Source organism: Cryptomeria japonica, chromosome 2, assembly GCF_030272615.1.
Source record: "Cryptomeria japonica chromosome 2, Sugi_1.0, whole genome shotgun sequence".
Classification (NCBI taxonomy): Eukaryota; Viridiplantae; Streptophyta; class Pinopsida; order Cupressales; family Cupressaceae; genus Cryptomeria; species Cryptomeria japonica.
The window spans coordinates 146,445,746-146,461,077 of NC_081406.1; positions in this window are offsets into that span (position 1 = coordinate 146,445,746).

Below are 15,332 nucleotides of genomic sequence, written 5' to 3' on the forward strand. Positions count from 1 at the left end.
ATATACCAGAGGAAGAGGAACTGAGATAGATCAAAACAAGGAAAAGGAAGTGAGCAGAGAAGGAAATTCATACTGAAAGGATGATAGAAATTTCTACCAGAGGAGAGAACCAGATGGTTACCGAAATGAGAACATTGGAAAACAACACAAGAAGACATTTAGAAGAACTTGCTTTAAGTGTGGAGGAGAAGGACACCATGCATTTGAATGTAAGAAGACAAAGGCTACTAGAAGAGAAGTAGTGGTGGAAGAAAACCCCACCAGGTCAGACAATAAACTGGAAGATGGAGAACTGGTGATGATGATGAGAGCTTTGTGTCATACCGAAGGAGATGAATAACCCTTACAGAGAAAGAATCTGTTCAAGATGAGATGTAAGGTATCTAGTAAGTGTTGTAAAGTTCTTATTGAGAGTGGAAGTTCAGATAATCTTGTTTCAGAAGAGATGGTGAATAAGTTGAAATTAGAGAGATTGAAACACCCTAAGACATATTAGATTGCATGGATTCAGGATGAACATAATTTTTTAGTAAGTAAACAATGTTTGGTAAAATTAAAAATTAGGAATTATCATGATGAAGTTTTGTGTGATATTATACCTATGGATATTTGTCATCTTTTGTTGGGTAGACCTTGGCAGTTTGATAGATAGGCAATACATGATGGGAGGAATAATACATACACTATTGTGGCCAATGGAATGAAGCAAACCTTGTTACCTTTGGAGGAACCTTTGAAGAATGAAGTCTGTACGAATGCCATAATTTGTTTAGTAGATGGAAGGAAAATCATGGATGGACTGAGACATGAGAATGTGTGTTTTACCTTAATTCCTAAGAAGACTGAGAGACCAGAACTAGAAGGAGAGCACCCGTAAGAGATAAGAGATTTACTGATAGAATATGAGGACATCATTTCAGATAATGTACCTAATGGATTGCCACATGTAAGAAGTATTAGTCATTTCATGGACTTGGTTCCCAAAGCTAGTTTGCCTAACAAATCTGCACACCAGTTGACACTGGCAAAGAATGAAGAACTGAATAGACAAGTGCAAGAGTTGTTGAAGAAAGGTTTGATTAGGGAAAGTCTAAGCCCTTATGTAGTACCAATAGTATTAGCACCTAATAAGAATGGAGAGTGGAGAATGTGTACCGATTCAAGAGCAATAAACAAGATCACAGTGAAATACCGATTTCCTTTACCTAGGATGGATGACATAATAGACTGTTTGAGTGGAGAAAAATACTTTACAAAGATAGATTTGAAGAGTGGATATCTTCAGATCAGGATCAGAGAAGGTGATGAGTGGAAGACAACATTTAAGACAAATGAAGGACTATATGAATTGTTAGTGATGCCTTTTGGATTGAATAAGCACTGAATACTTTCATGAGACAGATGAATGAGGTATTGAAGAAATTCTTGTGTAAGTTTATTATTGTGCATTTGGATGACATTTTGATTTTCAGTAAAACAAAAGAGGAGCATTTGTTGCAGTTAAGACAAGTTTTGCAGAGGCTGAGAGAAGAAAAGTTGTTGATCAATATCAAGAAGGGTACTTTCATGAAGGATGAGTTAGTCTATTTAAGATTTCTGATATATAAGGATGGTTTGAAGATGGACCCTGAGAAAGTGAGAGCCATTTTTGAGTGGCCTACACCGGAAAGCATTGGGGAGGTAAGATCAATTCATGGATTGGCTAGGTTTTACCGGAAGTTTATCAAAAAAATTAGTTCAATTTGTAACCCTATGATTGACCATGAGAGGAGATCGGAAGGAATTTAAGTGGACCACCAGAGAAAATAAAAGTTTTGAATTGTTGAAACAGAAAGTAACTAAGCAACCTGTTTTAGCTTTACTGGATTTTTATAAAGTATTTCAAGTGGATTGTGATGCAAGTGGAACAACAATAGGAGAAATCTTCAATCAAGAAGCGAGAGCAGTAGCCTATTTTAGTGAGAAATTGAATGATGCTTGCAAGAGATATTTAGTGTATGATTAGGAATTTTATGCCATAGTTCAATCCTTGAAGAAATGGAGACACTACTTGTTGCCTAAGGTGTTTGTGTTGTATACGGATCATCAAGCTTTGTAGTATCTAAATAGTCAGAGTAAGTTGAATCAAAGACATATGACATGGGTAGAATTATTGTAGAGTTACACCTTTGTGTTAAAGAATAGAAGTGGAAAATTTAACAAAGTTGTTGATGCATTGAGTAGGAGAAGGAATTTGTTGACAGAGATGAGAGTGACAATATTAGGTTTTGAAGATTTGAAGACCTTGTATGATGAAGACCCAGATTTTGTAGAACCTTGGAAAGCATGTAGATAATTGATTATGATTGATAGGAGAAAATGGTTGGATTATTTCATCCAAGATGGGATGTTATTCAAGGTAGTTTAGTTGTGCATACCTAATAGTTCCTTGAGAGAGAACCTGATAAAAGAGAAACACAGTGGAGGACTAGCTGGACATTTTGGCATTGACAAAACAATTGCATTGGTGAGTGAGCAATACTTTTGGCCCCATATTCATAAGGGTTAAGAGATATGTGCAGAGTTGTAGATTTTGTCAAGTTGCAAAGGGTAGTAGTCAGAATGTGGGATTGTATAAACCTTTGACAGTACCGGTAAGACCTTGGGAGGATACAAGAATGTATTTTATACTTGGATTGCCTAAGACACCAAGAGGGAATGATTTTATATTTGTGGTAGTTGATACAATTTTAAAGATGGCTCATTTCATACCTTGTAAGAAGACATCAAATGCATTTCATGTAGCAGATCTACTTTTCAAGGAAGTGATGAGATTACATGGATTGCCTAAGAGCATAGTTTCAGATAGAGACACTAAGTTTGTTGGCTATTTTTGGAGAGAACTTTGGAAGAAGATGAAGACAGATTTGAAGTTCAGTTCTACTTTTCATCCACTGACTGATGGATAGACATAAGTTGTTAACCGGAGTTTGGGAAATTTGGTGAGATGTTTAGTGGGAGATAAAACTGGAAGTTGGGATTTGATCCTTGCACAAGCATAGTTTATATACAACAATTCAGTGAATAGGAGTACTGGAAAAACACCTTTTGAGATTGTTACCGGAGTGTACCCTAGAGGAATATCATAATTGAGAGACATTAGCAGTGAAAACTGGAAGAGTTCAGAAGCAGAAGATTTTGTAGATCACATGGCAGCATTGCATATTCAAGTTAAACAACATTTGGAAGACATGAATAGAAAATATAAGGAGAAGATAGATGAGAAGAAGAGACACAAGGAATTTGAAGTTGGAGATTAAGTAATATTATATCCGAGAAAATATTCCCAGTTGGAACTTATCATAAGTTGTAGATGAAGAAGTTTGGATCCTGTAATATTTTGAGTAAGTTCAGTTCTGGAAATGCATATGAAGTGGAGCTAATGGATTGTCTAAGTATTTCACCTATATTCAACATTGCAAATCTTCATGAGTACCATGATCTAGAATTCACTAAGGACAATGTTGTAGACTTAGAAATAATTGCCCCAAAATGAACCAGATCAAATTTAAGAGATTTTGGACAGTAGGATTGGGCGTAGTACCCGGAATAGTTAGTATAAGGAATATATTGTGAAGTGGAAGGGCAGACAAGTTGAAGATTCATCTTAGATTTCTCAGGAAGGGTTAGACCGCCTTGGTTTCCCTTTGACCCTGGAAAAGTGAGAGGCTCACTTTTCATTGACCCCGGATGCAGGAGCATCACAACAATCTTGCATCAACCATAAACATTTTCCTTTCTATTTTTTTTCTATTTGCAATTTCAGTTTTCCTTTCTGTGTGTCTGGGATTTGGCTCACCAGATCCTATGGATTTGGATTCTACTTGAAGAGTTGATCATCTTCCTTTCTTTTAGACCACATTGCATTTGGATCACTTTCTGGCAAGATATCGCTATCGGTTTCCATGAAAGTTTCTTGTTACCGCTTGTTCCTTTGTTACTGGTTGCCTAAGACCTATTCTGGTGATCTACCAGAACCCATTTTGAACCTTGGGAGCCTTGGGAATTGATTTTGACATTGCTTGGCATGTGGTCAACCTTCTATGTTTCATCCTTCAGATTTTCTGAAGGAATCTCTTGGCAGAGGTAGACCTTTGTTATTTTCATGTTAAGTCTTGTTCTTTGAGTTTTGATCCCTTTTTGGGCCTACCGGATCCTTTGGATTGATATATATATATATATATATTTGTAATCATTCTTTAGAATGTAATCTGTTAGAATCAATTAGAGAATCAAGTCATTAGACTGTCATCGATTAAAGGTCCCAGTTGTGACCTATTCTACCAAGCTTGTGTGACGGTATATTGTAACCCAGTTGTTATCGGTTGGATGTAATCAAATTTCATGCAATAAAACTATCTCTTCTGCATTGCCTTCATCAAATCTTGGTGTTTTCATTGTGTTTACTCTTACTGACCGGTACAGATTGATCTCTTTGAGGTCCTTCCTCACCGATGACTACTCCAATATCAAAAGTGGTCCCAAGAATCATACATATTGGTGCACATTGTCTATAGTTAGGAACATGGTAGTGTGTAGATAAAACATTTAGCACACAACCAGTTAGCCCAAAAATGAACCTTCAAAATTAAACTACTCAATGCAGATCCCTACACAACATAGTGGAACTTAAATAAAACTTAAATCAACCTCCAATATAGTAAAAAACCAACAAGAACATGGTGCAAGAAAGAGAATGAACCTTGTTAGCCAAATAACCACAAACAACCTTGAAAACCAACTCCAGATACAATGTGGCACCAAAGCAATTTTTAATTGACATGTGGACCACATAGGGATGTTCCTTGAACATCCCTATTTATTTCCAAATACTTATTTTTATTTTTCAATCCAAGACAAGTTGGCATGACCAAAATGATACAGAGCACTTCATAACCAAATTGCTAGAAAACATAGTCATGAAACAGAACATCATCAACACACTTTAGAGCATATTGTCACTTGAAATATAAAATGAGGCATTGCACAAACATTGTAAGCCTATCCTCCAAGTCACAACAAAAGAAACCTTAATGCACAACATTCTCTAGATCAATCCTGATAAACAACAAAACTACCAACAAACTACAATTATACAAAGCACCACTTGCTACACAAGGGATGAGAAAAGATGGGAGTGAAACATCCATACAGAATAAATGCTCTACCGAAAACCATGAGAGAACATTTGTAAATGCAAATGAACTTAGAGCATTCTTCCAACCCATCTTCACCATATTCTCCTATATCTTCAATTGCATCACTTTGCAAACAACTGGATTACCTTTGTAGTAATATTTTCTCACTTAGGAGAAACAAAACACCATGTAGCACTTGTATAAGGTCATTAGCACATCCATTTTATCATCATGCTTCTAATACTCATCTTAATATCATCAAGATACCATCACTAGTATCAATCGTGAAAATTAGTACCATCATTGATATGAGTAGATCAACATGTAATAGCAATCTTTATATTATAAATTTTGAACACCTCCAGATGTTGAGAGGGGCAGGGTGAATCAACATAAATTAAAACAACCATTCATTAAACATTCATTCTAATTATCATAAGTATAGAAGTAAATAACTAAAAGTGAAATGCCAATCACACAATGAGTTGAAAACCCAATGAGGGAAAAACCACGATGCAAACTATCTCACTATATGAAAACACTGGTTACAATATTTTAGGCTCTAGGTTAAGGAAGCTCACTACTACTTATTTGTAACTATAGGATAAGGTTCATAATGTTAGGGCAACATAAAATGGACTTGTAGAACACTAAAGATCATTTCTTCAGGTTAAGATACAATGGATATAATCATAAGGAATAATAATTGTTGAATTGAGTAGAAACACATTTTCTTATATCTTGATTAGAGTTCACTATTATAAACATTTAAAACTATCTTCATCGCTACTCATCTTCACTTGTACACCTTAACACTTACAACATACAACATACAAAATACACAAATTCTCATTTAACTCATACACACAAATATCATCCTCCAAAAGGTCTCTTCCTTTATATATCATCCACATAAAGAAAATACATCAATTATGTTTCCCTAATTAGATGTAATGTGTGTAATATAAATAGTCAACCCAAAAATATTCTCAAAACTAATGTCGACAGGAAAAAACTATGTGTGAAGTATCAAACCATGTTGGTACACCTTCCTATTACTTCCCAAATCATTACCTTCAACTTTGCATGCTACCACAAAGACAAAAAAAACTAAAGTTAGCTCTAGAGGATAGAACTAATAGTGCAACCATGTTAAACATACCAAAATATTGTGTGGACCTCCACAACACTTGTAGATGCATAACATAGCATCACCTGGAATCAATAATACAACATTATATAATTGCAACAATGAAACCAATGGAAAGAAGAGGAATGCAAAGTATTCCTAAAAATAGATACATTGTAACTATAGAACCGATGCCCAAACTAACACCAAATCAACTGTGATCAAATAAGAACATAAAAACTTAGATAAAGCACTCCTTTTTCATCCACCAACATCATATTACAACCCCAATTGGAGATGTATCAATGTAGCATAATGCATATGATGCAAGAGCATCTGAGTAGTTCATTTGGTTGGAGCAGTTAGCAGTGGAGTTGCTTGGAGATTGTTGTGTTTCTTCATGTTTGTGAATTTAGAGTTGCGGATTTGGATTTAGCATTTGGAGATCATTGTGTTAAACATATTCGAGACTCATGGCATTTGGATTTTATTTTGGTGAGATATTGATTCCGGTATTGGTCTGGTGTTGGTGTGTTCTTACCGGTTGGTCTTGCAGTGTGTAGAGAAAAGAAGAATTGGGTTGTGAATCATTTTCGTAACTTGCAAATCATTGCGAGATGTTCTTTTGGAATACTTGACCAATGTTCTTGGGGGTCTGCATGAAGTTCTAAGCATTATTGGAGGTGTTCTTGGTGATTTGGTTGACATGTTAGCATTCTCACATTTCATTATGAACCGATAGATCTTTGGTCAACTTGATAGAGTTGTTGTCTCTTGCGGATGGTATAAAGAGGAAGATGGGAGATTGATTTGAGATGATGGAGGTCCAACAAAGAAAAGATTCAGAACAGATGTAGTTTTCAGAGAGATTCTGGTCAACGGGGATTGAAGTTCAAAGGGACTAAGGTCCAGATCAATGTAGACAGTGTAGACTATTACTGGAGGATGAATTGTTGAGCAGATTATTTGTGGATCATAGATTTGAGTTTTGTGAATGATTTTGTTATCTTGTGCTGTGGTCTAGCATGTGTAAAGCCTAAGGGCATATGTAAGTCAGCAAATAATATAAGGATTGAGCTTTCAGGATGTGTTTTTCCCTTCGAGGGTTTTTCCAGGGTATACCTTGTGTTGAATGATCTTGTGTTGCTTTGTTATTTCATGGTGTTTGTGTCATAGGCTGTAAGGTGGGGTTTTCATCCATTAGATCTCCCTACCTTATCTGCATCAAGTGGTATCAGAGCTGGTTATGAAGTTGTTGATGGAGGAAAATATGGTTGTGAACCAGTTGGATGAAAAGAACTTGAGGCAGCTTGAAGACTTGTTCAAATCATCGAGCATTGAGGTAGTACAAGGCTTGCAAGAAGACCACTGAACTTAAATTTGAGGCAGTTGATAGATGGACTTGAACAAATCACCAAATTGAGGCAGGATGCAAGGTTTTCTAGTAGATCATCGATGAGAGGAAACTGGGACTTGTACTTAGATCACCGAAATTGAGGCAGTTGCAAGTATCTGTAAACAGATCACTAAAATAGATTTGACGTAGCATTGGTTGTGGCATGTTGCAAATCAAGTGATGGGACATATTTCAATTAACCTCAAGAGTCTGATGCAGGAGCATCTAATTATTTCATCTTATTGGAGCAGTTAGCAGTGGAGTTGCTTGGAGATTGTTGTGTTTCTTCATGTTTGTGAATTTAGAGTTGCGGATTTGGATTTGGCATTTGGATATCATTGTGTTAAACATATTCAAGATTCATGGCATTTTGATTTGATTCCGGTGAGATATCGATTTCGGTATTGGTCCATTGTTGGTGTGTTCTTACCAATTGGTCTTGCAGTGTGTGGAGTGAAGAAGAATTGGGTTACGAATCATTTCTGTAACTTGCAGATCATTGAGAGATGTTGTTTTGAACTTGATCGATGTTCTTGGAGGTCCACATGAAGTTCTAAATATTATTGGAGGTGTTCTTGGTGATTTGGCCGACATGTTAGTGTTGGCATGTTTCATTATGAATCTGTGGATCTTTGGCTGACTTGATCAAGTTGTTGTTTCTTGAGGTTGGTATGAAGAAGAAGATAGAATATTTTTTTGACACGATGAAGGATGACGAAGAAAAGATTCAGAACATATGTAGTTTTCGGCTCAAAGATTTTGGTCTGGGGGGACTGAAGTCCAAAGGGACTAAGGTCTGAATCAGTGCAAATAGCATAGACTATTACTGGAGGCCGAATTGTTGAGAAGATGATTTGCGGATCATAGATTTAATTTTTTTGAATGATTCTTTTTATCTTGGGCTGCAACCTAGCATGTGTAAAGCTTGAGGGCATATGTAATTCATCAAATAATATAAGGATTGAGCTTTGAGGCTAAGTATTTCCCTTTGAGGGTTTTTCTAGGGTATATCTTGTGTTGCTTTGTTATTTCATGGTATTTTTGTCATAGGCTGCAAGGCAGGGCTGTCCTTCATTGGATCTCCCTACCTTATTTGCATCAAGTGGTATTAGAGTTGGTTATGAACTTGTTGATGGAGGAAGACCTAGTTGTGAACCAGTTGGATGAAAAGAACTTGAGGCAACTTGAAGACTTGTTCAGATCGTCGACCATTGAGGTAGTACAAGGCTTGCAAGAAGACCACCAAACTTAAACTTGAGGCAATTGATAGATGGACTTGAACAGATCACCAAATTGAGGCAAACTGCAAGGTTGTCTGGTAGATTGCCGAGGGGAGGCAACTGGGACTTGTAGTCAGATCGCCAAACTTGAGGCAGTTGCAAGTATCTGTAAACAGATCGCCGAAATAGATTTGATGTAGCATTGGTTGTGGCATGTTGCAGATAAAGTGATGGGAATCACTTTTCAATTAATCTCGAGAGTCTGATGTAGGAGCATCTAAGTAGTTCATCCAGTTGGAGTAGTTAGCAGTGGAGTTGGTTGGAGATTGTTGCATTTCTTCATGTTTGTGAATTTAGAGTTGCGGATTTGGATTTAACATCTCAATATCATTGTGTTAAACATATTCGAGATTCATGGCATTTGGATTTGATTTCAGTGAGATTTTTATTCTGGTATTGGTCCGATGTTGGTGTGTTCTTACCAATTGGTCTTGCAATGTGTGGAGCGAAGAAGAATTGGGTTGCAAATCATTTTCGTAACTTACGAATCATTGGGAGATGTTGATTTGGACTTGATCAATGTTCTTGGAGGTCCATGCAAAGTTCTAAGCATTATTCAAGGTGTTCTTGGTGATTTGGCTGACATGTTAGTGTTCTCACATTTCATTGTGAACCGGTGGATCTTTGGTCGACTTGATCGAGTTGTTGTTGCTTGTAGATGGTATAAAGAAGGAAGATAAGAGATTGATTTGAAATGATGGAGGTCCAAATAAGAAAAGATTCATAATATATGTAGTTTCCAGAGAGATTCTAGTATGGGAGAACTGAAGTTCGGAGGGACTGAGGTCCGGATCAGTGCAGACAGTGCATACTATTACTAGGGGCCGAATTTTTGAGCAGATGATTTGTGGATCATAGATTTGAGTTGTTTGAATGATTTTGTTATCCTAGGTTGTGGCCTAGCATGTGTAAATCCTAAGGGCATATGCAATTCATCAAATAATATAAGGATTGAGCTTTGAGGGTTTTTCCAAGGTATATCTTGTGTTGCTTTGTTATTTCATGGTGTTTGTGTCATAGGCTGCAAGGTGGGGCTATCCTTCATTGGATCTCCCTACCTTGTCTACATCAGCAAACTATAAAGATGAACTTATTTTGACAGATTTTTCATTGGAAGAGTCACACTTAACTAAAATTTGCGAACATCCAAATACATCTTCAATGCTTCAAAATAGTCTTAAGACGACTAGATATATCATCTACACCAATCTCAACTAATATCCATATAATATTTTGATATAGCATCACTGATAACAAACTTCTGGACCAACTTTTAGACCTTGGTTAACATCAAAGACAACAAGTTTGACATCATGACAATAAAAGAATATATTTTCAATAATCTCCCCCTTTGTAATTGATGGAAACACTTGTTCAACCACCAAACATGAGTATATTTCTCCAAGAATAGCTTTCTCTAAATATCATATATCTCTCCCCCTTTGACATCAAGGACAAAGGGAAACTCCAATTCATTGTACAAACTCAATCCTTCTCTACAAATTTCTCTCTTTATCTACAACAACTCTCCCTTAGGGTATTAAAAAGAGTAAAAACCAAAACTATTTTCCTACATTCTTTTACTCCTCCACATATAACTGTAATTAGCTAATAGATTGGTCTCACAAATTTACACAAAGGAAAATACTCATAGCCCACAAAAAAGACATATCGATCAAATAGCATTTGGGTAAAATATTGATTAGTTTCCCTCTGAATTTTAGAAAAGGTACAACTCCATTTATAAGATCAAAATTATATTTAGATTTAGATATATGATTCAGGTATACATTTAACCAGAAAGTAAGAAAGCAACTAACATTTGTATATCACTATGAAATAAATGAGGATAACATAGATTGGCTGAAATTCAATGCATATAATATGCTCCCAAAACACAAAAGATGATAACACAAAGATTATCATAGTTCACAAGATTTGGTTCTTTATGTTAATTCTAAGATTGACTATTAACACAAAATAGATGAAGATGCAGATTGAAATATGAAGGAACAAATAGTTACAACATGAACATTATATCTCAAAGAACATCACACCCATTACTACACAAACTCACAGAATTGCCATAGAAATAAGATTCTATCCCTTCATATTCAAATTCCAATAGGGTGTGTGGAAGAAGTTGAGTCCTTTTTTTTGCCAAAAAGTGGAAGTGTTTTCCTTAATTTTTAGATTTTGCCACATTTGATCTAAAAATTTGAAGCAGTTAGAGATTAAATCTTGAAAAAAGTCAGTATTACGAAATGTAGTACTTGGAGTTTAGTTTCCAAATATGTAATTTATTTTAATACCTAGATAAAAGAAATTAACTTTCATAAGGGATTTCTAAAAACCACTATCTAAAAATGCTTGTTTTAGGACCATACCATGCACGTGTACGACTACAACTTTTTGACACAATTTTTTTTCAAACCCTTCTGGGAAAATATTTGTAACACAGTGAAAATTGATGATGATATTTTTTAATAAATTTTTTATTAATTTTTATTGGTCGTATTTGTTGTTTTAAAAACCCCTCATGTATGACCACCATAATTTGAACTAAAATTATCTTTTTTCATTTTTTTTAATAATGAAAATAATTTTGTGTAGATTAATGTCATATAATTTGTTTTTCAAAATATGTAAAAACACAAAAGTTATTAAATAAATTAGAAAACTTGATATTTCAAGTTTATGGACCAAATTCAGTACAAAATAATTAAAAAATAGAAAAAATAATCAAATCTTTAAAAAAATTATATATTTGGAATCTGCACAATGTAATTTCTAATGGTTTTTAATTTCATCTTATAATTATATAAAAATGAGCATCAAACATATGCCAAAAGTCAGTATTTTGTCACTCACATAGTCCAACCTTGTACTTCCAAGTCCAAGGCTTAGGTTTGGGCATTCCAATCCTTACACAACTCGAATATCGAGGCACATGGCAAAATAATTTTCATTAATTTAAATAATAAGGCTCTGTTATATAAACATGAATCTGTTTAAACAACAAGGCCCCATTATATTTTTTTCTATGAAAATCCTTTCATGAAATAAGACCCCATTTCATAAAATGGGGAAACAAAACGAGCCCCCATTTCCATTTGGATCTTGAAGTATAACAAGGCCCCATTATATTTTGGTCTTAGGACCCCAAACCAAAATAGGGTCCTATTTAGAAAATAATGAGGTCTTGTTCCTAGAGGCATTGTTCCCAATGTACACACTCCCCCCTAATTGGGACCCAGCTTCTTCCACCCACCCAATATTAGAAAATCAGTTTAGAAAATAACAAAATAACTAAAATGACCTTCAAAATCTGGTCAAGTCTTACTCAAATGTCACAACATAAGGGGGACCAAAATTTATCGATCCCTTGAAATGTCTATTGCAATCCTATTTAAAGTTCTAAAACATAAATGTTCTTGAGATCTTGAATAATGGTTCATTTTCATTTAAAGAACCGATTAAACTTTAAACAAAGTAATTGCCAAAAATAACAAAAAAGGGCTAATAAAAGATAACCAAACACTAGGAAGTTGAAGCAATGCCTGTCGGTGCCACTTGTTGCCGAGCCTTCCTATCTCTATCACTTTGCAGTGCGTTTAGAATAATTGGAACTTTAGTAGCTCCGAGAATGATTACATTAATAGTTATGGATGCTCATTGAGCTTTTTTCTTCTTGATGATTTCACTATTAGTCATAAATGTTTTATAATGGTTAACGCACTATACCAGTGAAAAATTTATCTTCGCCAAATCCTCTTTCTTTGTTTCATTGAATGCCTTCAAATAAAATAATGTATCTATATTTTGGGCAAAGTTAGCCTCAATTTCATACAATGTGGCAATTCTTGAGTTGTCTCCCCTCTTAAGATGACATCTAATATCTTCAAATTCTTGCATGATCTGAGTTATCCTATCATTAGCTTCAGTTAGAAACTTGTTCTTCTTTATGTTTTGTTGTAGGAAATTACGTTTTCATTTTATACTATCTATCCAGTTGTCCCATGGGATGAACATGGCATCTAATATTATGCATTCATTATTGATAGTAGTGTCTAATCATATATCCACAATTTTGTGTAATTCCTTAATAGCTATGGAGTGTGTGGTTTCTTCTAGGTTTGAATTGCTTATTTTAGTAGTAACATTGTTCTTAGATAGCACTGTTGGTATTTTGGTATGGTTTTGTCATTGATGTCAACACCTACCAAAACTCTAGCACTTTGGCGATCCAACAACATTCATCGGCAAGCAAGTGACTTATGCACAGTCATTGATATATGGTACACCGGCAGGATATAATGATCACTGACACTTGGAATGGCATGGAAAACACTTGGTAATGTCGAAGACACTGTTTGGACATCTTATCTTGGAGAATTGTTTATTGGTATATTAATTTTTGCATATTTGTTGTTACCGGCAAATAAGTCTAGGTTATACACTGGCAGGTTTATCTTTTCCAGATCAACACGACACGCTATAGAGATGATTAATTATTGTTCTAAATGCATTAAGCCGACATGTTGAATCGGTTATTGCATCAGATATTGTATTATTTGTAAAATGATTTTATTGTAATATCTTGTAGAGCCGACCTACTAAAATTGGTCTTAGGTTATGGTATAAATGTAAGATCTTATTTGTAAGATCAGATGTGGAATGTGAAAAGGATTTGTTTGAAGGTATGTGCGAGATTAAGCAAAGCTATACATGCAGACATCATTTGAAGGTGAAGCTAGGTTTTTGTGAAAGCATATCAAAACTAAATCGGTACTCAATCCAGCATATGAAGATGCTAATTTGAGTAGTACATCCTTATTGGATTTAACCATCCAATTGTAGTCAATGTGACTCCCATTTTGTGTTTGAGCGGTGAGCTCTAGGTGCTTGGCCTTTCTGCATGTGCAGACCCCATTTATGTACACTTACTGTCTGCAGTAGTATCATCTGATTGTGGGTAAGGTTTCCCACCATGGTTTTTCCCCTTACAGGGTTTCCACGTACAAATATTGGTGTTATGTGTTGTGGATGAATTTGTCTTTTTGTTTCATGCATTAATCTTTACCAGTATTGCAATTATCTGATAAAATTGTCCACCGGTATCACAAACTGGTTCACCGGTATTAAGCAGTAAATTGATTAAGTTGTTTTTGGTTTAAATTTATTAGACAACTCATTCACCCCCCCCCTCTCAGTTGTCTCTGAGACCTAAAAATTGGTATTAGAGCCTAGTCCTCCTTTGCAAAAGTTTAATAGCTTGAGGAGATCCAATGTCTACTAACTATTTCAAGAAGGACAGTCCTAAACTTGATGGAACCAACTATGGGATATGGAAGATCAGAATGGAGACACAACTAAATTGCATTGGAAAGGACATCTAGGAAGTAACAAAGAATGGCTATACTGTTGCTACTTCCAGTCAGCCTAATCCACCTAACTTGACTAAAGATGAGGAAAATGATTGCAAAGCAAGAGAAGCACTTTTGAGCGCATTAACAGATCAACAAATCATGGGATTATTAGACAGATCAACTGCTAAAGCTATTTGAGATCATTTGGAAACATTGAATGAAGGAGATTCCATAGTCAAAATTGCAAAACTTGAAAACTTCCGAGTCAGGTATGAAAATCTAAAAATGGAAGAAGATGAAAGGATTTCTGCTTTTATGGAAAGAGTTAATGAAATTGTTTTGGGTATTAAATGTTGTGGAGGAACCTTAAGTGAAGATGAAATTGTTTCAAACGTTTTAAGAGGATTTCCACCAGCATATAAAATGAAGGTTACTGCTATAAATGAATTAAGAACAATGCCTAATACATCAGTAACTAGGGATACACTGATTGGAAAACTTTCAACCTTCGAAATTGAGGAATTTGGTCCTGTTGCTACTATAAAGACAAATTTAGCCTTTAAAGCATCATCATTTGACAAATCTAATTTGAAAGCCTTTTATGCAAGAGAACTTGAAGAAAGCAGGAGAGAAAATGAAGAACTTGAAGAGCTTGAAGCACTATTTGCAAGAAAAATGCCTAAAGGTCCAGTTGGAAGTAAGTATGAAGTTAAAGCACCTTTTAAATGTTTTAACTGCAATAAGATTGGTCATTGGGCTTCAAAATGCCCTGATAGACATGCTAGACTAAGAGAAGAAGCTAGAAGGACATACAAGCCTAACCCTAAATATCAGAGATACAGATTTAAGAAGAATAAGGACAAATCTTGTTATCTTGTTGATGAAGGAGTGACTGATGATTCTGATGAGGATCCAACAGACAATGGATGGGTTTTTGTGGCTATAACAGAAGATCAACCGACACCTGTAGTCCAACGGGTA